Source organism: Podarcis filfolensis (assembly GCF_964270895.1).
Source record: "Podarcis filfolensis genome assembly, chromosome: 10".
NCBI lineage: Eukaryota > Metazoa > Chordata > Lepidosauria > Squamata > Lacertidae > Podarcis > Podarcis filfolensis.
In genome coordinates, this window is record NC_139612.1 from 62,546,749 (window position 1) to 62,570,256 (window position 23,508).

The 23,508-nt window shown below is 45.8% G+C and overlaps 1 protein-coding gene across 6 annotated transcripts in view; it reads left to right on the forward strand.

The window, feature by feature from the left end:
• The window catches only part of SOX5 (SRY-box transcription factor 5), a 770,837-nt gene that overhangs the window by 181,283 nt on the left and 566,046 nt on the right, over nucleotides 1-23,508 (forward strand). For 5 of the 6 annotated variants that reach the window (XM_083572723.1, XM_083572728.1, XM_083572719.1 and 2 more), the window contains exon 3: nucleotides 17,741-17,820. The gene's annotated coding sequence lies outside the window, so the exon portion shown is untranslated. Of the gene's footprint in view, nucleotides 1-29; nucleotides 233-17,740; nucleotides 17,821-23,508 lie in introns of those variants that run through there. The other variant, XM_083572726.1, reaches the window with a different exon arrangement.

The following is a 23,508-nucleotide window of genomic DNA, read 5'->3' on the forward strand; positions in this document are numbered from 1 at the left end:
TTTATTATCCAGAACTCCGTTGCCAGATGACATGGCGTGAGGAAATGTAAACAACTAGTTCCCATTCACTTGAAAAGCCAAATTGGGAAGGAAGAAGACAAAGGAGCCTCAGCTCCAATGATAACAAAGAACACGACTTTGAAGTTGTAGCTAAATTGCATTCTCTCGTCCTTCTGCCGCCGCCTGTGAAAACTCGGCAAAATTGGCCGAGCAGCGATTAGTCCATAATTCCGTATGTTCAAATAGCTTTTGGTTATTACAAAGCAGGAAATTTCAAAAGGCCAATAGGCTGACATTTAAAAACTGGTCGTAGGGCAATTGTGGGAGGACCATAAGAAAGTTAAATATGTGTTTCATAAGCCTGTTGTTGCTGAGCCAGGATATTTAAATAATGCAAGAAAGGGACTGATTCCTCCATCACTCCTCAAGAATCTCTGGTCCGCTGGGTCCAGGCTGTGGCTTCGGCCTAACCATGATGGTGGGGCCTTGGTTGTCCTCCTGTGCTGCTGGAATGAGGCATCAATTTTGTCCTTCTAAGAACCCAGAAACCCATAATCCCTGATCCATGCTGATTGGGAATGATGGCAGCTGCAGTTTAAAATGCCTGGATTTTCCCAGGTTGGGATAAAGCTCTACTACCCTTAACCCTTCTAGACCCAAGATATACCTCTAGCTCCTCCTTGTACATTTTATGTTCCTACCAGTAGGTTTGTAGATCTGTGCTCTTCCTTTCTCCCTCCTCCCATCTCTTGTTTTTCACCTCTTCCTGAAAGATGGTTGCAGTGCTGTTCGCGTGATTCATCTTTTGGTGGGGCAAGACCTTGTGGGTCATGGGACCCAGCGGTTCAAGACCAGGGGGCTGGAAAACCCAGTATCCTGCTCTTTTGCAACCATACAGGTTCTCTCTATATTAGTGCTCTGTAAATAAATTATGCTTAAAAGGGGTGGGGGAAGTAGCTGTGGAGTTCGGGGCGGGGGGAGTGGGAGATGCATTTCAGCTTCTGGATTCTTCTAAGCGAAGGCTTAGCTCTGAGTAATCAAAATTGCTTTGGTTGGGCGCGGAGGCATTAAAAGCCTTGTCCACTAATTGAGAGAAGCGGCTCCGGCGATGCAGCCTTGCCCTCTCGTTAGGCGAACTCGCAAGTTCTATTTGTCATCATTGCTTGCCCGTCTTAATCTAACAGTACTGCTGGTGCAAATTAATGGTAATTTGTTATGACACACTGTGTCCTTCGAGTGGAACAACAATATGGAACTAATACCGCTCCTCTCATAGCCCCTTGCCAGCTCCCTCCATCTCTCCCCACCCCGGATCTCGCCCACTGCTGAAGACATCATCCTGACTTAGCCTTCAAGCTGCTCTCTGCTAAAAGGGGTGTCAGGATATGTTATAGCTTGACTGACAGAGACTACCCAGTGCACTTCCACTGACACGTTCTAAAGGGATGCGCAGCTAACTGTAGGGCTAGTCTTTTCCAAGCACCTCATTGCTATTGCTAATATAGATACAGTGGTACCTTGGGTTACAGATGCTTCAGGTTACATACTCTGCTAACCCAGAAATAGTACCTCAAATTAAGAACTTTGCTTCAGGCTGAGAACAGAAAGCACGTGGTGGCGGCGCGGCGGCAGTGGGAGGCTCCATTAGCTAAAGTGGTACCTCAGGTTAAGAACAGTTTCAAGTTAAGAATGGACCTCCAGAACGAATTAAATTATTAACCCAAGGTACTACTGTATAGGGGCTTCTTCCCCAGCTAGAATGGTGTTCTGGCACCTCTCACCTGGGCCCCCGAAGTGCGGGGAGAGACCTGACCAGCCTCTGGAAAGTCTTGCTGTGCCTCCGGCTCATGAGGAGACCCTCCCCAGAGCCGGAAGGGGGCATCCTCTACGGCAGTGGTGGCCAAACTTGGCCCTCCAGCTGTTTTTGGACTACAGCTCCCATCATCCCTAGCTAACAGGACTAGTGGTCAGGGGTGATGGGAATTGTAGTCCAAAAACAGCTGGAGGGCCAGGTTTGGCCACCACTGCTCTACAGGCTCTGGAGAAGGAGGGTCTCATCATGAGCCAGGGCTTTGTTGAGGCTCTTCAACCTCCCAGGCAAAGCCACACCTTAGCTGAGCAAGTCCCAGTGCTGCTCCAGCTCACATGAGCTGGAGAGGTGAGGGGTGGGGGGGCTTGTTAAGCTGCTCAGCTATGGGGAGGAAGGCTCCCCACACCTCAGCTGAGCAGCATCAACAAGTCTCTGGCTGGCGAGGAGACACCCCCCCAAGCCTGACGAGAACCTCTGGGGTGGGTGTTGTGAGGGAGGAGAATTCTGGGACCTTTTTGTCTAGGGAAAAAAAGCACCGAATACAGATAGAGATACACAGGGCATTTGTGCACAGTTTCCATATCTGCCTTGCAATGGCCCTCATGCAATCCGTACACCTGACAGGTTTCCAGAACTCACCTAGTATTTGCAGATCATGGTGGTCCATATGCATGCAGAGGGCTTCTGTTGACGCATCTGGAGAGAATCCCATATATTTTAATTGCAGGACGGTTCCGTACATTGATGGCCTTGAGCCAACGCAGCTACTATGGCGTCAGATTGCAGCTATTTGGGTGGGTACGGGGTTACTAGAATAGCTATTGTCATAACCATGGGGGCTGGGTCCAAGGAGCTGCGCTTCTGGAATACATTGTGTAAATTAAGTACATTTGCATAAATGTTTGTAATTTGCAGACTTGGCAGTAGAACTGGATGGATCACTAGTTCTCGTCTGTGTCTCTTTTCCATATTTTCACCCATAAGTCTGTTTCATCTTGTTTCCTCATTAAACACTCTCTCTCTCTCTCTCTCTCTCTCTCTCTCTCTCTCTCTCTCTCTCTCCCCCTTTCTCTCTCTCTCTCTCTCTCTCTCTCCCTCCATATATTACACACAAACACTGTTAAATATATGTTTTAAAACATACATTTTCTCCAAATGCACACTTTTAAAAGAGCTCTCCTGGGGCTTTTTGAGTGAGTAACTGTCACAGTATTTGGAGAAGTGTGAAATCCAACAATAGCTATGTACCGATCCACAAATTATTCTGGGAGGTACAGCTCTGTCCTGCTCATATTGGAATGGATGAATAACAAATTCCTCCAACATCCCTCCTTGGCAGTCCATATTTTATTTTATTTTAATTTTTATTTATTTTTTGTGTTCTAAGAATATATTTAATACTGTTGATTCTGTAGCACAAAATAAAACAAAAACAAGCTATGGTGATCCCCACAATAAGGCTTAAAGCATAACACATTATTGCCTGAAATTCAAATGATACTTCAATTATGTAAAAATGTTTGCACAGTGAAGACTGTCTTTTAAGTACCGTATTTTTCGCCCTATAGGACATGCTTTTCCCCCTCCAAAAATGAAGGGGAAATGTGTGTGCGTCCTATGGGGCGAATGCATGCTTTCGCTGAAGCCTGGAGAGCGAGAGGCGTCGGTGCGCACCGACCCCTCTCGCTCTCCAGGCTTCAGGCAGCTATCCGCAAGCCTTGCGCGCCCGGCGGGAGTTCCCGCGGGCTCGCAAGGCTTGTGGGTGGCAGCCTGCAGCACGGAGCTGGGGGCGCCCTCCGGAGGACACCCCGTGCTTCATGCAGGTGTCTGCAAGCCTTGTGCGCCCAGCGGGAGTTGCCCCCGGGCTCACAAGGCTTGCGGATAGCAGCCTGTTCTGTGGGCTGGGGTCGGGGGAAGCTCGGGCTTCCCCCGCCCCAGCCCCGTGGCTGGGGGGGGGGGGGGGAAATAATATTTTTTTATTCATTTCCCACCCCAAAAAATGAGGTGCGTCCTATGGGCCAGTGCGCCCTATAGGACGAAAAATACGGTACAAGGCCACCTTTTTTTCCCCCTCTGCAAAAAATGGATCTGGATTTCTGCTTCTTAACAGCCACTTTTCTTAGCCTAGATTGTCTATAATAATAACATCTGTATCTTACTTTTAAGTATCTGGAGGGAGTGCTCTCCACCTTTGCAGTAATGTAAGCCAGTATTAGCCACCTCCATATTGCATATGGAGGTACCAAAACTGAATGCTTTGCCCAATGAGTTCATGGCAGAGGCAGTATTTGAACCAGGGGCTTCACGATTCACAGCTCAGTCTTTTAGCCACTATGTTCTTATCTATGTTAAGTGCTCTACCATGAGCCCTACTGTTAGGTTGTGGGTGAACGTATCAGATGGCACAGTAGATTCTTCAAACAGCTCTTGTTTATTCACAGGCCCAGAACAGAACTGGGCTGAAGGGTTCAGCCAACCTGCTTATATAGAGCTCAACTACAAGGCAACAGTAACAACTTTCTGTAACTATCCAATCACTGAACGTCTCTTTCAATTCCTTATTTGCATATGTGAACCTGAGTGAAAACTATCTACAGTATCCCCCTGCTGGCCCAGGGTGAGAACTTCAGTACATAACAGCTACCATTCCATCAATCCTTAATAATAATAATAATAATAATAATAATAATAATAATAATTTTTATTTATACCCCGCCCTCCCCAGCCAAGGCCAGGCTCAGAGCGGCTTACAAGCAATAATAAAAACAAGTTAAATGATTACAACTTAAAACAAAATTAAAATACAACATTAAAATATCGAAACATTAAAATATTAAAATGTAGCCTCATCGCAGGAGGAGAAGGAAAAGAAAAAAGAAAGAGAGGGAGGGAATCAAATTAGCTCCAAGCCAAAGGCCAGGCGGAACAACTCTGTCTTACAGGCCCTGCGGAAAGAAATCAGATCCTGCAGGGCCCTGGTCTCATGAGGCAGAGCGTTCCACCAGAGTTGAAAAGGCCCTGGCTCTGGTTGAAGCCAATCTAACTTCCTTAGGGCCCGGGACCACTAGGGTGTTGCTATTTATGGACCTTGATGCTCTCCGTGGGGCATACCTGGAGAGGCGGTCCTGTAGGTACGAGGGTCCTAGGCTGTGAAGGGCTTTAAAGGTCAAAAGCAGCACCTTAAATCTGACCCTGTACTCCACCGGGAGCCAGTGCAGCTTGAAAAGCACTGGGTGAATATGCTCCCATGGCAGAGGAGCCTCGCTGCAGCATTCTGCACCCGCTGGAGTTTCTGGGACAGCTTCAAGGGCAGCCCCGCGTAGAGCGAATTACAGTAGTCAAGCCTGGAGATGACCGTCGCATGGATCACTGTGGCCAGGTCGGGGCGGGAAAGGTAAGGGACCAACTGCTTGATGCGGCAAAGGTGGAAAAATGTCACCTTGGCTATTGCTGTAACTTGCGCCTCCATGGAAAGGGAGGCATCAAGGATTACACCCAAACTCTTAACGGAAGTCAATGGCACTAATTGGGCCCCCGCAAGAGAAGGGAGTTGGTCCCTCATCCCCATACCATCCCGACCCAGCCATAGGACCTCTGTCTTCAAAGGATTTAGTTTCAATCGGCTCCCACGAAGCCATCCAGCCACAGCTTCCAAGCATCTGGTCAGTGTGTTCGGGGCCTAGTCGGTGTGGCCATCCATTAGCAGATAGAGCTGAGTGTCATCAGCATATTGGTGACAGCCCAGCCCAAAGCTCCGGATAATCTGGGCAAGGGGGCGCATAAAGATGTTAAAAAGCATCGGGGAGAGGATTGCGCCCTGCGGCACTCCACACACCAAGGAGTGGCGCGACAACATTTCCCTCCCTAGAGCCACCCTCTGTCCCCGACCAGAGATAAAAGAGCACAGCCAGTTACGGGCTATGCCCTGTATCCCCACGTCTGCGAGGCGGTGGTCCAGAAGATCATGATCGACCATATCAAAGGCTGCTGACAAATCTAAAAGGATCACTAGTCCTGACCCGCCTCGATCCAGTTGTCTACGGAGATCGTGTGTTAGGGCAACCAGAGCCGTCTCAGTCCCATAACCAGGACGGAAACTGGACTGAAATGGATCTAAAGCTGATGTTTCCTCCAGAAACCTACCAAGCTATTCAGCAACCGCTCTCTCAATTACCTTACCCAGATATGGAAGATTTGAAACTGGGCGGTAATTGGATAGGTCTGAGGGATCTAATGAAGTTTTCTTTAAGAGTGGACATACCACTGCTTCCTTCAGTTCCCCTAGGAATGTCCCTGTGTCAAGGGACAAATTGATAATTTCAACCAGGGGGGTCCGCGCAACATCTGGACACTCCCTAATCAGCCAAGACGGGCACGGATCAAGGTGGGCCTACCAACTTGGAGGAATCTATCCACATCAGCAGGGAGTATTCGATCGAAATGGTCCAACACTGGACCTGAAGTCAGTCGAGGGGCCTCCAGTTCAGTCACTGTATCTAAATTGGCAGGGAGGTCACGGCGGAGCAACAGGACTTTCTCCGCAAAAAAGCTCGCGAATGCCTCACAGCTGTGGGTCGAATTTGTGCTTAAATTTGGTTGTCCTCCTAAGGACGTTATTGATCTAATTATTCTAAAAAGTTGTGCCGGGCGAGAGCTAGCGGATGCAATGGAAGCTGCAAAGTAAGATTTCTTAGCAGCTTTCATAGCCATCTCATAGGCTTCCTCATAAGCATCCTATAAGATGTTATTGAGGCTCTGTCACGAGTCCATCGCCATACTCGCTCTAGCCGTCTGAGATCCCGCTTCATTTTCCGGAGCTCCTCAGTAAACCAAGGGGCCCGGTTTCGACGGGGTCGCATAGGGCGCTTAGGCGCGATCTCATCCATGGCTACCAAGAGCCGGTTTTTCCAGTCCTCAACAAGGTCATCTAATGAGTCGCCAGGAGGAGCAGGGTCCCGCAAGGCTTGTCGGAATCTATCAGGATCCATCAGTTTTCGCGGATGAGCCCAAATAGGTTCGCCACCCGAGCAGGGGAGGAGCGGGAAGTCAATCTTGGCTTTCAGAGCGTAGTGATCAGACCATGGCACTTTCACAGGGCGGAGCATGATCACATCTATGCCAGCCCCAAAGATCAGATCCAGTGTGTGGCCTGCTTGATGAGTGGGGCGCAAAACAAACTGGGAGAGCCCTAGTGTTGCCATGGAAGTCATTAGGTCCAGAGCCTGTGAGGAGGGAGCGGCATCGGCATGGACGTTGAAGTCTCCCAAAACCAGTAGGCTTGGGAACGCCAAGGTCCAGCCTGCCACCACCTCCAGCAGGTCTGATAGGGTGGCTGCAGGTGTGCTGGGTGGTCGGTACACCAGCCAGACAGCCAAGCTCTCCTTGGTGCCCCACACGAGACCAACACATTCAATGCCGGAGATTGCCGGTGATGGCAGAGCTCTGAAAGAGCAATCCTCCCAGATTAACAACGCTACTCCTCCCCCCCGACCCACAGTCCGCGATTGATGGAGGACAGAGAAACCTGGTGGTGTTATCTCATGTAGGGAGACTACTTCGCCTTCCTGTACCCAGGTCTCCGTCACGCAAGCCAGGTCAATCCCCTGCGAGACAAAAAAGTCATGCATGGTGGTGGTTTTGTTGCCTATGGACCTGGCATTGCACAGCACTAATAATGGAGGTGGGTAATCCTTGCTCTCCCTACCCTCATCCCTTGGGATGGGGCGTAGATTGGAAGGGGTTCGAGGATCACTGCATCTCGAAACCCTTCGCCGATAGAGATATCTAGCCCCACCGCCATTCCTCCCTAGCCCTTCAATTGTGGAAATCCCAGATCCCATACTAGCCTCCCCAATAGATGGGTAACATCCCCTCAATAACAAGTCATCCTTGGGCCAGGACTCCTGGGTCAAAATGGTATGGGAAAGAGGTGGAGGTCTGATAGGGTAAGTATCCCTAGAAGATAAAACCCAACCAACCGCACCCCAAGCAGGGAGGACAGTCCCATGGTGTTTCATTAACTGTCAATCCCCCTCTCCCTCCTGGGTTGATTGGAGGATTGTTGGTTCTATCTGTGGCTGTGGGAGTATTAATGAGGTATGTGCTATAAAATGTGGATCACTGGCTAACAAAGAGCCAGCTTCGAATACAGAAGATCTGTCCATCCTGTCTCGCCAGGAGTACAGTAGAGAAGGTTGATCATTCTGATAAGTTTTTGAAACATTAGACAAAGGTCCAGATGTAGATTTGGTGCTGGATATCTCTAGATTGTCAGCAACATAGAGTTCTTTAGGTGTTGTTGCCATAGAAATGTCGGAGGCGCCAAATTTCTCATCTACTTCAGAGTCGTTTGAAAAGGGAACAGGGAGTTGCACTGATGTCTTTCTATGGGATAAAGAGCTGTTGGCTGTCTTTAAATATTGTGCTCTAGGCTCTACTGTCCTTATATTTTGGGTAGAAATCTCAGTCTTTATACTCATTAGCCTCTTCTTCAGGTCTTGTAATTCTAGGCTTACAGGGTTCTTTTCTTCCTTCGGGCAATTAGTGTTTCTAGTGTTGAGCTTGGTTTCCCTTATCCGCATTAGCTTTGACTCTATCCAAGGGACCAATTGCCTCCTTGTTACGTCCTTAAATACCTGCACTGGGCGGAGAGAATGGAACCACCATAGAGTATCCTTTATCTCCATGAGTCGAGATGGGAGGGCTGATGACCTAAAGGTCATAAATAGGCGCGTGGTGCTTCTCAAGGTAGGCAGGAAGTGGAAATTTTCTAGATCTACATTTCGGTAATGGTAATTCAGGAGCTGAGACAAGGACATAGTAATTTGTCTGCGGTTCATCCACCTATGAGCGTATCGGTGAATCTCAAGCATTATCTGGTTCGTTTGTAAGACTTGACAGGACCTCACTTCATCCATAGTTTGAGTTGGTGAGTTGTTAACAAAGTCATTTCTTATCATCCTTTTAAGCCCTTGGGCATTTAAAGGGGAGGAACTAGTATCCAATTGTTTCTCAATGTTAACTATTTTGGTGAGGATTTCATTCAGTCTTTGGAGAACCAGAACCATAGTTTCTGCAGACAACATGCAAATCTCTTGGTAGGGGTGCGTATCCGGAATCGGTTGAAAGCAGGCTCCTCTGATATCTTGTTCTAGAGGCATGGGTGGGTCAGCGTTAGGATCCCTCCTGCTCCTCCTCTTGCCCTCTTGGACGGATTAGCTTTTTCTGGGAGGAGGGGGGTCGGGTCATTGTCATCCTCCTTAAGGGGGGGTGAGGTTCCCCTAACGTTGTTACTCACTGTTTGTTCTATTTGCTCCGTTTTCTCAGCTTCCTCAACCCGCTCTGTTTCTGAGCCAGGGAAGCTGGCGTTGGCTCTCTGCCGATTCTTTGTTTTAGAGGAATTGTGAGTCCCAATAATGCTCTTTTGGCTCTTTGCACCTCGTTTTCTCCTTCTGGCAGGCATTCTCAATAAGCAATCCTTGCTTCATGTCTTCATTGGAACCCTGTATGCCATCATTTAACCCCTGATACGGTGTTGCCTTTGCCCCGATTTGCAATTATTGCTTTAGTTGAGATTCCTGCATTGCAGTGGGGTTGGACTAGATGACCCCCAGGATCCTTTCCGACTCTACAATTTGTGGTTCTATTATTCTATGTTTGACTTGGTTCTGCTAACGTTCACCTGGCGGTTGGCCTCTGCTCCTCTCAGGCGCCTCCGCTCTAAACTCCCTTTATACCGAGACAGCCTGACTGATGAAGGTATCACAACTCTCTCCCGACACCTCTGTGATTATTTCAGAGCACCTGAACTTTGCTGAACTTGGGTAAACACATCTTTAATTTATATTGCATGCAATTATTTTTTTATTACAGCTGGAGTGCTAAGTGTAATCAGGTGGCTATTGTATAATTTAAACTCCAGGTGATTTTTATTTAATAATAATAGCTTGCGTTCCTATAGAGCCTCGCATCCCCAAAGGGATCTCCACAGCACTTTGCCAACTTAACAATCAAAGACGTAAAAAGTAAAACACTGATTATAATTAACACAATCTAAGTAAGCCGGGGCCTGTTCCTGCTGCTGCTGCTGTTTATATTCAAAGGGATGCCACTGAATTTAATGACAGAAGAGCTGGGCTGATGCAATTTTACCTAGCTTGGGGGTGTACAGAAAACCCCAACATCCCCCACCCCATTTTGCTTCTCTAATGTGTTCTTTGTGAGGAAGAACCTCACATTTTACATCAACATTTTGCCATAGATTAACTTTGGTGATAACTCAAGTCCTGGACCATTTCAGCATCGCCCAATGTATAGTAGTAGAAGAAGAAGAGTTTGGATTTGATATCCCGCCTTTCACTCCCTTTAAGGAGTCTCAAAGCGGCTAACATTCTCCTTTCCCTTCCTCCCCCACAACAAACACTCTGTGAGGTGAGTGGGGCTGAGAGACTCCAGAGAAGTGTGACTAGCCCAAGGTCACCCAGCAGCTGCATGTGGAGGAGCAGAGACTCAAACCCAGTTCCCCAGATTACAAGACTACCGCTCTTAACCACTACACCACACTGGCTCTGCGACCCTCCAGACAGTATTGTTGGACTACAGCTCCCATCAGCCGCAACCAGCATGGCCGATGGTCAGGGGTGATGGGAGATGTAGTCCAATGACATTCAGAGGGCCACAGGTTTCTCCCCCCCCCCCCCCCAGTTGTAAAAGGTTTTTCACCGATTCCTGGGCAAATCATGATGGTGGTGAGAGGCAGAGCACATACATAGCATGCTTTGGCATGCCTTGCCTGCCACCACACACTGATGTATTCTCTTGGTCCTGGGAAGCTGTTTGTTTATTTACTATCCTTTTATTTTTAAAGGGGCCCTGATCATGTAAAGATGCAAATGCAATGAGGTATCTTGGGTGAAACATGAAGTAGGTGCCCTCTTTGTAACATGATGTATGGAATTATTGTTTGGGGGGTGGGGGTAGTTGCTTATTTTAATTGTGTTGTGTTTTAATATGCTGTAATCTGCCCTGGGTAAGAAATATTTCTCTTCTCCTTCTTCTCATAATATTTTAATTACATTACTGTCATACCTTATGCTAAGTTTGCTTCAGGTTGAGCGTTTTCAGGTTGTGTCACGCGGCGACCCAGAAGTACCGGAAAGGGTTACTTCTGGGTTTCACCGCTCGCGCATGTGCAGACATGCAAAATGACATCACGCGCATGCGCAGAAGCGGTGAATCGCGACCTGCGCACGTGCAGACACGGGTTGCGTTCTGCTCATGTTGCAAATGGGCCTACAGAACGGATCCCGTTCACAACCAGAGGTAGCACTGTATAGTGTTTTGCAGTTGTTAGAATCAGAGAAACATAGAACTGGAAGGGGCAATTGGGGTCATCTATTCCTTTTTTAAAAAATAAATCATTTTTATTGATTTTCCAATAAAAAACATCCAATCAACATATCCAATCACAATCCAATTAAAACAAAAAACTAAAATAAAAAAGACCAAATTATAATCCAGATTGTAATTATTGATTTTTCGGGGCTCCCCATAGTCTGGACCCCCTATGGGGGGGTCGTCTATTTCAATCCCCTGCAATGCAGGAAACTTTTCCCCAATGTGGGGCTTGGAGCCACGGCCCTGAAATTAAAAATCTCCTGCTCTACCGACCCAGCTATCCTAGCTGCTGTTATCACCACCGTTTTCACTTGATTCAGATTGTAGTGAGTCCCATGGAAGTAACCTCCAGTAACTCTGAAGTGGGGATACACATTTCACAGGCACCAATGTTTTCCCATTAAAAGTTTCTCACCGCCACCACTGGCTTTGGCCCAGCCCTGTTATTTTTCAAAAAGGCATGACTAGAACTGGAATGCCTGGTCTTGCAAATTGACCGGGCTGGCCCTACCATTAGGCAGAGCGGGGTGGCTGCCCCAGGCAACAGAACGCCATAGGCTGATGGCAGAGACAAGATGAGGAAAGGCAGAGCTATGTGCACTGCATGGTTTATGCTGCAGCCACTAAGTTCCCATGCTGTCCTCAGGCAAGGTACAGCCTGTGACATTAACATATGAGAGTGCTGGAGGTGAAATAGTTAAGCAAGTTACCCAATCAGAACCCAGGGGGTGGAGTCAGAGGGACTATAAAACCAGCTCTGAGAGGGGCAAAGGAGGAGATCGTTGGGAGTTGGGTGGTTGGTTGGAGTGGGAGTGAATTGGGATAGAGTCTGTGGGTAGGTTGAGTTTGTGTAGCGAAAGAAGCTGAGTCAGGAACAGTTAGGAGCTAGGAAGACAATTAAATAACTGAGAGGTGGTTTAGTGAGTGAGAGCAGGGAGCGGAAGCTATAGGTCTGGATAGGCACCCCAGGATTGTAATTGACTGATACCGTTTATGAAACCAGACGCTTGTTAAACTGCAATAAATAAACAGAATTTTTTTGTTCCAATTTAACCCTGACTGAACTTAGTATTGTCCCAGGTAGGGCTTGGGTGGTGGCAGCGAGAAATAAAGTGGTGGCACAGGGATCAATAGACAGTGAAACGTCCGGGGACCCTGTGTGATCGCCACACAGTCAAACCTTGGTTCCCGAACAGCTCCATTTTGGAACGCTTCAGCTCCCGAACACTGAAAACCTGGAAGTAAATGCTCCGGTTTTCAAACTTTTTTTGGAAGCCAAACATTCGACGTGACTTCCACTTGAGTGCAGGAAGTTCCTTCAACCAATCGGAAGCTGCGCCTCAGTTGCTGAACGTTTCAGAATTCGAACTGGCTTCCAGAATGGATTACGTTTGACAACTGAGGTTTGACTGTGGCAGCAACTTCTGTGTATGGAAGTGGAAGCATTATTTTGTCCTGCATGTTAGGCATCAGGATGTCTTGTGCCTTAAAAACTAAGGATGGGGGGAAAGAAATTTAGTTTGCATTTAAAAGTCAAGCTGCCTAATTTTCCAAAACAGTAAGAGAAACAAAATATTGCCATCCTGCAAAATTCGTACTTCCCCAAATTTTGCAGCGCAGTTCTCCAGCCAAGTAATGTGACCCAAAAGACATATACTCTGGTAAAGTCTGCACAAAATGCATACATCAGTGAAAACAACATACAGTAATGCATTATTTTAGGGGGGAAGACTTTGCGAAAATGTGTGCATTAGACATAGCTGTCAATGTTTCCCTTTTTTAAAGGGAAATTCCCTTATTCCGAATAGGATTCCTCACAAGAAAAGGGGAAAGTTGACAGCTATGGCATTAGACCAAATTGCACAAAAACAGGAGGCGTATATCAGGAGGAATTTGTACTGAATTTGTGAATTTTTGCGAGGACTTCAGAAATACTGCAGATGGATGTAGAAATCAGTTTAAGATTGGGAAAGACTGAGAAACTGAGAGAAATTGAAATTGACAGCTTCACCCATCGCTAGTGAAAAATGAATGTGAGATGTGAAACTTCAGGGAACCAGGCAAAGGGTCTTCTCAGTAGTGGCACCCTCCCTGTGGAACGCCCTCCCGTCAGATGTCAAACAGATAAACAACTATTTGACTCTTAGAAGGCATTTGAAGGCAGCCCTGTTCAGGGAACTTTTTAATGGTTGATGTTTTATTGTGTTGTTAATATTTTGTTGGGAGTTGCCCAGAGTGGGGTAAACCAATCAGATGGGCGGCATGTTGTTATTGTTGTTGTTGTCAACTGAGCCTTCATTAATTCTCAGATTGTGTTGCTTCATGTCCCACACTATGCACCCCCAAACCAAGCCTGTATGGAACCCCAGCCGTCAATTTCAACCCATGAATCCCAAGCAAAGTGTTGACAGCATCTCTTCATAGATGTCAAACATTTTCATATCCATCCTGTTCAGTCAAATAGATAAATAGATAAATAAATAAATAAATAAACCCAGCAAAATCAGTACCCTAAGAAGGTAATTACGGGTGTTGTTTTTCAAGCAGGCCAAATAATTTAACCATAAATTTGGATATGAGGCTGCATGCACCTTGCCATTTAATTCAGACTGACCTTGTCTGGGGGGAACCTGTTTGTAAGTAAAAAAACAAAACAAAACAGACTGATGTCGGTGTGATATCTCAACAACTTGCTTAAAACTTAAGTCGCTTTCAGGAAGGAGCCTGATTTCACATGTAGGACTCTTTGTTTTAAGACTGCATAAGTGCTTTTCAGAACAGCAGTCTGAAATCAGACGACACGGGTTATGGATCAGAGCTATCTACGTGTTAGATCTGACATGAATTATGGAATCAAGTGCCATGGTTCAGGAAGTTTCGCTCCAGACCACCGTGCATTATTTCATAGCAAGCAAAACACATTCAGAAAGAAAAGGTGGCGCTTCTTTGCAGATGGGACTGTGATTCAAGCCTGTCTCTAGAGGGCAGGCAAATATAAGATAGGCATATAAGGTAGCAAGTGAATTTCCTGAACAGAGCCAGATCTCTGTAATTGCATATCAGATGTAAGTGAGTTTGTCGACTCCCAGAGTCCTGAATTACTTCAAAAGGCAGTGAGGAGAAGGACTATTCGCTGATCTGAGAGGGAGGAGGAAGCAATAGATTGTGTGTGGAGAATTTGTATCTGTATACCAGGGAGATTGCCCCTAAAAACGATAGAGTTGAATCCAGATTAAGTTAATTGAACTCATTCCCGTTGAAACACATGGAACTTCAATTAAGTCAGGACTAACTTGTCCCGTTGGTTTCAAGTGTGCAGTTTAGGATGCAACGAGTCATCAGTAATCACTAAAACCAATCCTCTTATTTATGTTTTTGCAAGTTCTTTGTTCTAAATTGGCTGCAGTTCATTTTTGGGCCCACACTAGTGCTGAAACCCCTAAACTACAGTGGTACCTCAGGTTAAGAACTTAATTCGTTCTGGAGGTCCGTTCTTACCTTAAACTGTTCTTAACCTGAGGTACCACTTTAGCTAATGGGGCCTCCCACTGCCACCGTGCCGCCACCACACGATTTCTGTTCTCATCCTGAAGCAAAGTTCTTAACCCGAGGTACTATTTCCGGGTTGGCGGAGTCTGTAACCTGAAGCGTCTGTAACCTGAGGTACCACTGTACTTTATCCCCAAGTATCTGAGAGACTGCATCCCTATAGGCCCTCCCCTCAGGTGTTAAGATCAACAGATGGGGCACTCTGGGTAGTTCTGCCAACCTCAGAAATTTGGAGGTGGCCCAGGAGAGGGCATTCTCTGAGGCGACTCCTCAGTTGTGTAGTTCTTTTCCTACAGAGATACATCTGTCACTTTTACCATCTAGCTTTCAGCAAATGCTGAAGACGTCCCTCTTAGCTCTGGCCTTTGACACTGTGCGTTTTTAGAACTCACCATATTCCCACGACTCTGGTTTGTTTAACTGCTTTTAATTCTGGATGTTAAACCCTGGCAAGAGAGAGGTCCTGTGCCAGAGAAATGGATCGGTTGTCTGTTCTGAATAGGGTTGCACTCAGGAGTGAGTTCATGGCCTGAGGCTGCTTTTGGACTCATCTTTGTCACTCGGTGGTCGCAAGGACAAGGAGTCCCTTTTACCAGCTTCAGGAGATGAGGCAGTTACAGGTATTCCTGGATCATGATAGCTTGGCCACTGTGGTCTTAGTACCCCCAAGACTGGATTACTGCAATATGTGTTCATCAACACCAAAGACTGATACAACAGGTCCATTCCTATAGATGTAGTATCAGACAAGACCACGAGCACCTTAAATCGCCGGAGAAGATGGAGTTCAGCAGCATGGATCTCTTTTCACTGAGAACAAGTCCAGAGTTGCACTTATTAACCTAAATGTGTGGAGGAACCCACAGTCCAGTCACCTTCCACTCATTCAGCATAACACGTGAAAACTACTACTGTCCTTTCATTTTTTAAAAAAGAAAACTGATTTTATTTTATAAAGCAAAAGGGAAATATATCCAATGACAGTAACGGCGACAATGCATTAGGAAAAAGCAACATTTCAGGAAAGGAAAGAGGCTCTATCTCTTCTTTGTTTACGAAAGCGTGACACTGTTGAAAAGAAGCTGCTAGTTTCACACTGTCATCCGCAAAACTCATGATGTGCCTACAAGCAAAGTGCAAAGAATGTCTCATTTGTTCACCCAAGGAGGGGGGGGAGTAGTGCATGGTCTGTGGTGTATAAATGGCTTTGGGTTTAACTCTTTGGTAGTTTTTCCCCCATCCTTGCAATCTCTAGAGGCGAGAACGAAAAAACCCACCAGCATGGATAATACAGTCAGATGGGATGCAGGTCCTCTCTGCTTATTTTTCGTTTTTCGTTTCGCCTTCCCATAAAGAGTTTGAGGCAGTTTAGCATTATCCTGTACTATCAACCGCTGATTTGTGTGCCTGCTGAAAGATCGCTCAGCTTTCAGGTTTGCTTCTGCTCAGCCCCACTTTAACCAGCTGGCAGAGCCATTTTATGCCAATGTTGCCAGTTTCTCAACTGGGAATCCATGAGTCAGGGTGCTTTCAGGGTGCCCCATCAAACACTCTCTGTGCTCAGCCAGCTGCCATCTGGCGGCCTATTTTTAACAGCCAGTCCAGAGGGTGGATCTGCATGTCTGCTTCCTCTTCCCTTGCCTCAGGGTTGCCCCTTGTAGAACTCAGCAGGCAGGAAGATGGGGACAACACTAGACTGAGTTGAGACTGCCTGTCGTTGGCTCTTCTGCCCTATCAGCCACACAGTGGAGAAACATGCAGCTGAGAGATGCTAAATTGTCCAGCATCTGTAGCTTATCTTCCTGTGGTCTGTTGCCTCCCTTTCTTCCCAGCTGGATTCCAGCATCAGGAATGAAACTTGTCAGCAAGGCAATGGAAGAATTTGTTGGACCTTACATTCTTGGCAGAGTTTTGAGTTCCAACAGATCCTGGGTAATTGATGTCTCCCATGGTTACTATAGTTCCCCTTTTTGAACGTTTGGAAAGCTGCTGTAGGAAGGCAGAGGGCCTTCTCAGTAGTGGCGCCCGCCATGTGGATGTCTCTCCCATCAGATGTCAAGGAAATAGACAACTATCTGACTTTTAGAAGACATCTGAAGGCAGCTTTTAATGTTTGATGTTTTATTCTATTTTTAATATTTTGTTGGAAGCCGCCCAGAGTGACTGAGGAAACCCAGCCAGATGGGCAGGGTATAAATCAATCAATCAATCATCATCATCATCATCCAATTCTTCAGTCTGGCTTGGAAGTCTATAGCAGACACCCACAGTAAGGTTTCTGTTGTTTCTCTCATATGCTCTCAATCTGCCTTCCATGCTCCAGGTCATGGATGTCTTCACAAGCGTACACAACCTTTGCATATAATACTACTATTGTGAAATTGCTTTGAGATGATTTTACAGGAAGTAAGTCATAAATGGAAACACAAGCCCTGTCTTCTCTTGCATCTGGCCACTCTTGCTGAAGCTGATGTGGATGAGCACAGAAGGATGGAGAATCTTGCATCAAAAATTCTGCCTCCCTCTCCGCTTTGTGCCTCCATAGATCAACAGTCCTTAATAAGTGTTTAGTGTGTGCCTTTGTAAGGCGTTTGGAGTTCATTCATTTTGTTTTCATAGAACAATTGACCATTTAACTCATGGGTAGGCAAGCTAAGGCCAGGGGGCAGATCTGGCCCAATCGCCTTCTCAATCCGGCCCACAGACGGTTCGGGAATGAGCGTGTTTTTACATGAATAGAAATGTAAAATAACCACTGGGTTATTTGTGGGGCCTGCCTGGTGTTTTTACATGAGTAGAATGTTTAAAATGCATCTCTGGGTTATTTGTGTGACATAGAAATTCGTTCATTCCTCCCCCTCCAAAATATAGTCCAGTCCCCCACAAGGTCTGAGGGACAGTGGACCGGCCCCCTGATGAAAAAAGTTTGCTGACCCCTGATTTAACTGGTAACATGGTGTCTCTCCCCCCCCCTTTCTTCTTCAGTTTCGGAAGCAAATGAGGATATAAAAGACAGGAGTGGTGGAGTGGTTAAGAGACAGTGGTCAAGCTGGGAAGCTACACAGGTAAGTCTTGGATTTTCTGCTTTCAGAAATGTACTTTATATTAAAACTAGGCTTGGGCCTAGTGGGAAAACCCCAAATATTGGAGCACCTATCTCTTCAAGAAGAAAAACCCAGCCATTTTAAATTCCATGTGCCTTATTGAAAACAGCCCATTGCTTAACAGTGAAAATGAGAATGTGGGGTTAGATGGTCAATGGAACAAGAATGAACCAGGCAAGTGGAAATTATAGATGTAAGATTAGGTTTCATTCTGCATGTTTTGAATGTAAGCGGTTCCACAAGGAAGTCACAAAGTTTTGGGGTTTGATCTTGTGCGATCCTTTGTTGAGATCTTGTTGTCTGGGTTTGGTTGCGTGGCTCATGGGAACGTTTTTCTTTCCTTCCATGGTACAGATTTCCTCTGAACTTCTTCTAAGCACACACAAAAAAGGATGTTTATTAAAGGCTGAAAATGTATGCTTTGACTTCATTGACTTTCAGTTCAAGACTTTAGCATGCTTTTGGTTCAGTTGCTTCCTTCATGCGTTGGCTGGATGTAAAAACAGCTATAGAAGGAACTCAGTTGGCTATAATTTGGAAGGGAAATGACCTCTATTGCACCTGTGCTACCTCATTCAGATTTTCACATATCAGTTTCATTTTTAGTTGTCATGAGTATGTATACTATTTTTGCTTAGCTCATGCTTCCTGAAATATGAAACATAATCTACCAAGTCTGGTCTTCAGATGCAGCAAGAGATGCCTGATTTGTCTCCTGGAGCTGAGGTTCCCAGGAAATATAGAGAAACAGGATCCTCTCAGGCTGGCTGATGGCACAGGTTCCCTGGCTTGGTCTTCCTTACTTCTGCCTTCTGTCAAGGGCACATGGGTCCTTCTTAAATAGCTGCAGCAGATGGAGTAGAGGGTACCCAAGCATTTTCTCAGACCATGGATGGTTCCATCAGGAGTTGACAGTGTGCAGTATTTAGGGGACTCTGGTTCATGAAAGCTTGTGCCGCATTAGATTTGATAGTTTCTTGAGACTGAGGTGCCACAAGACTCTTTGTTCTCCTTGTTTTTACAGCGGAGGGAAGGGAGTGAGCTGTTTTGTGTGGCTGGTGGCACACAAGGAGGCAGGCAATCCAGTCTAGCAGGCACCCTTTTCAAAATGCGTTGGACAATGGTGCGAATGCCCATGAAAGCCATTTCCCAATGATAATTGAAATCTTAGCCATTTCAGAATGATTTGCCCATCAATTCTGTTTGTTTCACTGTCTGTGCCTGTGCGTGCAAATTGTGGAGAACGCTCTCAAACGTATATAATTTTCATATAATCCTGTACATCTGCAATTTAGCTTCTAATTTGTTTCTTTGTAGTATTAAGCAGAGACAGTGGTTTATTTTTTAATGACATAAAAAAAGGTTTTCTCTCCAGGGGTTTTGACCCGTGTGGCAGAAAGAGCTTGTGTTTCTTTTTCATCATCAAGACAAAGACTGAATTCTTTCTTTTTGTTAAAAAAAAATGAAGTGATTAAAGAGAAGAATGTTTCCCCTGAGATAAGATACATTCTTTGTTTTTTCTTCTTCCTTGTTTTCTTTCTCTCATCTGTATGTCATTTCTCTTTGTCCTCCCACCCCACCCCCAGTGTGGATGCCTCCATTTTAGGATGCTTACCACCGTGGTTATAAATATAGGAGTAACATATTGAGATCAGGATCAGGACACATAGAATTAGTCATATTATTCTGCTTGCCATATAAAGACTCAGGAACTCAGAAAGAGAACAAAATCTAAGACAGGAATACAATGTTATGCCATCAGCATGGCTAGAGCTGGGATGGAGAAATTGTAGCCTTCCAGATGTTGTTGGCTACAACTCCCATCATTCCTGACCATAGACCATGCTGGTTCAGGCTTTGGGCCAAATGAAAATATTTTGCTGAATGAGGTGAAGGACAATATAGTGTGTGTCCTCTCGGTTCATCCGTTTCTTATACAGAAGCTTTATGTTTGTATAAGAAAGGACTATCTAATGTAGCTCTTTGCTGGAGATGTGATATGGACAATGCTTCTTTGAAACATATGCTTCTACTGTGTCCCACACTTGCTAAGTTTTGGGAGAAAGTGATGGACTATAGAAACAAGACACTATGGGAAACTTAAGATTTTCAGAGGTGAATATGCTCTTGAACGATATACCCATTATATGGAAATTGACAGCAGCATGGCGAAAATGGATTCTACACACCCTAATGGTGGCCAGGAGACTGATACTGATGAATAGGAAGAATAGAGATACGATTTTTCTTAATCAATGGCTTGACAAATTGACAATATTGGCAACACATATGAATGGGCAGCTTATCGACACAGACTTTCTTTGGATAAATACACTGATATTTGGAATGAGTTTATTAGGTTATTGACTTAATAAGGATAAGAATATACACATCTGAGATCCAGTGCCGAGGGCCTTCTGGTGGTTCCCTCACTGAGAGAAGTGAAGTTACAGGGAACCAGGCAGAGGGCCTTCTCGGTGGTGATGCCCGCCCTGTGGAACACCCTCCGTCAGATGTCAAAGGAAGAAACAAATACCAGACTTTTAGAAGACATCTGAAGGCAGCCCTGTTTAGGGAAGCTTTTAATATCTGAAGGACTATTGTATTTTAATATTTTGTTGGAAGCCACCCAGAGTGGCTGGAGAAACCCAGCCAGATGGGGTATAAATAATAAATAATAATTTATTTATTATTTATTTTTTATTATTATTGTATGGTAGTGTAACAGTACTTTTTCTTTTTCGTCCTCACTCACTTTATCTCTTTCTTTCTGCCCCTCACTCTCTCTTTTTCTAATAAAATATTAATAGACAGAAGCCAACTGGAGTGGCAGTTAGATCTTACTTCAGCCCTGGCAACAGCATTGTGTCCTCCACTACGACCAAGGGCTCCAGACTAGTTAGGGAAACCAGGCAATGTGGCACACACTGCTCTAACTGAAGGATATAGCTGGGACAGAAGCATACAGCTGGGACTTGGGAGCAGCAGCAAGGGGCCCTACCTTGCTGCCCTCCAGTATTTGCCACCTGATGCAGTTGCCTTGCTGTCTAACGGTAGGGCTGGCCTCCTGGAGCTGATGGGAGTTGCTAGTCCAGCAAGATCTGAAGGGCCACAAGTTCTTTGTCCTAAGCTGGAGTCATCAAGGTCATGGAGCAGATACTGCACCTCCCAAGTGTGTTGAACCCTTAACCATCCATGGACCAAACTAAGGCATCTTCGGAGGGGATACATTAGTTATGAGGGCACCACCTGCCTTCCATAGTTGATATCAAGGGGGCAGATGGTACAGCTGTTGCACGTGTTCAGATGTGGATGCACAGACACACATGGGGCCTTGGCAATATAATATAAAAACCCTCCAACTATCCTCCCATCTGTTGTTAACATCCCTCCAGCATTGGCATCCACCAACATTTCCTTGCTAGCAACATAAGATACAGTTTCAGTGGCTCGTGACTAGTTCTTGTGTTCAGACGGAGCCTCGTCTCAGAAGAGATTGCCCTATTGCTCATCCTTCTCTTGCCCGTCTCATGGGATCATGGCAACAAGGCAAGGAAACATTTGCTTGCATTCTTGTTTTTTGTTCTGCTTCATGCTTACTTGCTGTAGCATTCCGAATCTCTTCGACAACGTATTCGCATCAGTGAGTTATCCTTCATTTTATTTTTTTCACCGGCTTCAGCTCTAGAAATTTTTGTAGTGGAGCCATATCAATGCTTGTTGCATCAAAAGTAGAGGATTACCACTGCTGAACACTCTGTGTCAAGATGCTGTTGTGAGGATCAGAAGCAGCTGGTGCCTAGCGGATGATAGTTTTATCCACTTTAAGCCCTACCAAGGGTTTACCATATGGCTAGGCCTATGCTATAGCATACTTTGCATAATGGTTAATCCAACCTTTCCTTCTGCCCCCTGGCCCTTTTTGCAGCAAGAAATACATTGCTCCTTTATCTCTGAAGTAGACCAGCCTAAATTTCTCCTCCTTCCTTAACTCTTAAACCTCACAGTCTGCTCCTCATAGGAAGGGATCCAGGGGTCATCCAGTCCAACCCCCTGCAATCCAGGAATCTCAGCTATAGCATCCATAACAGATGACCATCCAATCTCCGCTTAAAAACCGCCCAAGGAAGGAGAGTCCACAACCTCCCAAGGGAGACTGTTCCACTGCCGAACAGTTCTTACCGTCAGAAAGTTTTTCTGTATGTTTGGTCAGAATCTCTTGAAGCCATTGGTTTGAGTCCTACCCTCCAGAGCAGAAGAAAACAGGCTTGCACTCCTCTTCCTCCTTGATTTTTAAAAGGGAGGATGATCTCTCCACTTCTCTTTAACATGAGAGCAGCCTTGCTAGATCAGTCCAATGATCCATCTGTCACGGCTAAAAATTGGCCGCTGTTTCTTTAATGCTAAAAGAACTGAGTCAGCATGAGTCAGCGGCCTACAATGACTCATGCACCCTCTCACCAAATTGTACCTGTATATATAGAGCGGTCAATGTTAGTGTTGGGTGTGGGTTGGTTGGATGGTAGAAAGCTGGTTGCGTTTGGTGTGTATAAAAACTGTCGGTCGTGGTTGGAGAAGAAGATTTTTAAAGAATAAAAGCAGCAATGTTCTGCAGGAATATTCTTTCTCAAAGACTTGTTGTTGTTGTTGTTGTTTAGTCGTTTAGTCATGTCCGACTCTTCGTGACCCCATGGACCAGAGCACGCCAGGTCCTCCTGTCTATCACTGCCTCCTGCAGTTTGGTAAAACTCATGTTTGTATCTTCGAGAACACTGTCCAACCATCTCATCCTCTTTCATCCCCTTCTCCTTGTGGCCTCCATCTTTCCCAACATCAGGGTCTTTTCCAGGGAGTCTTCTCTTCTCATGAGGTGGCCAAAGTATTGGAGCCTCAGTTTCACGATCTGTCCTTCCAGTGAGCACTCACGGCTGATTTCCCTCAGAATGGATAGGTTTGATCTTCTTGCAGTCCATGGGACTCTCAAGAGTCTCCTCCAGCACCATAATTCAAACGCATCAATTCTTCAGCGATCAGCCTTCCTTATGGTCCAGCTCTCACTTCCATACATCACTACTAGGAAAACCATAGCTTTAACTATACGGACCTTTGTTGGCAAGGTGATGTCTCTGCTTTTTAAGATGCTGTCTAGGTTTGTCATTGTCTTTCTCCCAAGAAGCATGCGTCTTTTAATTTCGTGACTGCTGTCACCATCTGCAGTGATCATGGAGCCCAAGAAAGTAAAATCTCTCACTGCCCCCATTTCTTTTCCTTCTATTTGCCAGGAGGTGATGGGCCCAGTGGCCATGATCTTCGTTTTTTTGATGTTGAGCTTCAGACCATATTTTGTGCTCTTTCTTTAATTCCTCCTCACTTTCTGCCATCAAGGTTGTGTCATCTGCATATCTGAGGTTGTTGATATTTCTTCCGGCAATCTTAATTCCAGTTTGGGAGTCATCCAGATTAGCCTTTCGCATGATGAATTCTGCATATAAGTTGTGCCGACTAAGGTCTGAGGACTAGGCAAATGAGTGAAAAGGCGGTCAGAACCTTTTCTTTTTCAAACACTGTCACCATCTAGCCTGGCATCCTGTTCTCACAGTGGCCAACCAGATGCCCTGGGAAACCCTCATGCAGGGCCCAGCCACAAGA